The sequence below is a fragment of the Triticum urartu genome, chromosome 6A (genome assembly GCF_056163025.1).
Source record: "Triticum urartu cultivar PI428250 chromosome 6A, HENAU_Tu73, whole genome shotgun sequence".
In the NCBI taxonomy this organism is placed as follows: Eukaryota; Viridiplantae; Streptophyta; class Magnoliopsida; order Poales; family Poaceae; genus Triticum; species Triticum urartu.
Genome location: NC_141878.1, coordinates 443,124,025 through 443,126,313, shown reverse-complemented (window position 1 = coordinate 443,126,313; position 2,289 = coordinate 443,124,025).

Genomic DNA, 2,289 nt, shown 5'->3' with positions numbered 1-2,289 from the left:
CACCAGATGCCGATGACTTGAGTCACATAATTCAGCAGCCAGAAGAATCAGCCAGACAATTCTGGACTCGGTTCCTAACAAAGAAAAATCAAATCGTCCCAGACACTGGGTGTTCAGTCCCAGTATACTGGGCCCAAAAAAACTTCTCCGTCGAGCTTCCATCCTCGGCCCAGTAAAACTTCGCGGCATCAGACACGCTGCGGGGCAAATCTGCGAATGCTCCTGGAGAGCTCCGAATTCGGGTAAGTAATCGGTAATTTACTTTTGCATGCTTTCTTTGCATATAGAATGCCTTACCCACCGCTATCTTCTTCATTGCGTCGATCTCCTGGAGGGCCTTTTGGGCTTCGGCCTTGGCACTTTTTGCGCTCTCAAGGGCCGCGGCAAGCTCAGACTCTCGCGTCTTCGAGTCAAGCTCCAACGCCTCGTGCTTCGTCACGAGAGCCTGGAGCTCTTGCTGCACCTCGCCCACCCGAGCCTCTTGCTTCTCTCGCTCGGTGCGCTCCTTGGCCGCTTTATCTTCGGCCTCAGACAACGCTTGCTTTAGGGTTGCCACTTCGGTCGCGGCCCCTGGCAAATTCATGATGATCCTGTCATTTTGCAATCGCATTCTTTTCATACATATCCATAGACTAGGTACTACTTACCTTTGTTCTCCTCGAGCTGCCTCTTGGTAAGGCCGAGCTCGTCCTGGGACCCTTTAAGGTCCTACTTCAGTACGGCGACCTCCGCAGTCAGTGCGGCGGACGCCAGCAGCGAAGCCTGCATATGCATATTGACATACTCATATTAGACTCCTGCGATATTGTTGGATCCTCTGTTCGGCTTTTCTTTGTGAACACCGAACAGAGCATCAGGGGCTACTGTCTATGCGGTAATATTTTTCCTATATTTTAAATACTTAACTCAAAGCCTGTTAGAAGGCTGGCACAGGCTTCAGTCAATCCGCTCTTAGCGGACTGAACCTTCTGGATCACCGCACTCATAATAGTGCGGTGCTCCTCGTCGATGGAAGCGTTGCGAAGCACTTCCAGCAGATTGTCCGGCGCCTTTGGATGGACAGTGGTCACCGGTGCAGGCGTCTTGCCCCTCTTAGAAGGAGGCCGCCTGCCCGAGTCCAGAACCACTGGAGGTTCCGGCGCGGTGTTCGGCTGAGGGACAAACTCGGAGCCCTCAGGGGCCTTGTCCCCTCTGCTCCCGGAGTCCGGGAAGCCGCTTTGAGGCACCTCCGGGACCGTCTCCCCTCGACCTGGTGCCTCATGAGACAGCACCTCGGCGTTGTCCACAGGATGAGGGGAGGTGGCGGTCGGAACTGGATCGCTATCCATATCCGACGAGCCCAGGGAGCTGTCCGATGATACATCGATACGGGCTCGAGGCGGCCTGCATAATCACATTTCGGCGTTAGGTGAAGTAGTGCAACAAAGGAATGCTATGAGTTACTCTAGTATCCGAACACTTACAACTTCCCCAGGGGCTTGGCCCTGGGCAGCCACTCGTCTTCGCCATCGGCGGCGGTGGTAGAGCTATCCGGAAGGAGAGTTCTCCCCTTCTTGGACCCTTCGGCCTCCCCAGTTGGGGCGGCCTTCCTTTTCTTGTCTCCCCCGTCTGGAGGGCGAGCATCTTCTTCTGCCTCCTCGTCTTCGGGGGAGGATTGCGCCGTGGAGTCCTCGGGCCGTGAGTCCGATGAGGCCTGGCACCGGGAACTCTTTCGGGTTCCCTTGGCCTTCTTGGTCTTCTCCGGCACCGTATAAGGAGCCGGGGTCAGCATCTTCGTCAGAAGAGCGTTTGCTGGGCCTTCGGGCAAAGGAGCCGGACAGTCGATCTGTCCGGCCGTCTCCTGCCAATCCTGTCAAAGGTACGGGAGTTTAGATCCCGCATGGAGTCAAGCTATGAAAAACAAGTATCCTGTAAGAGGTAAAGCAGCTTACCGCACTGGCTTGGCGCTTCGCGCTGAATCCGCGATCCTCAGTAGTGGGAGGGGGGGACCTCGGCGCTCTTGAACAGCACCCTCGAGGCATCTTCGTGAGTTGTGTCGAAGAGCCTATTCAGAGTTCGGTGCTGCACCGGGTCAAACTCCCACAAGTTGAAGGCCCGTTGTTGGCATGGGAGGATCCGGCGGATGAGCATGACCTGGACTACGTTGACGAGTTTGAGCTTCTTGTTGACCATGTTTCGAATACATGTTTGAAGTCCGGTCAGCTCTCCCGAACTACCCCAGGACAGGCCCTTCTCTTGCCAGGAGGTGAGCCATGTGGGGAAGCCAGATCGGAACTCAGGGGCCGCTAC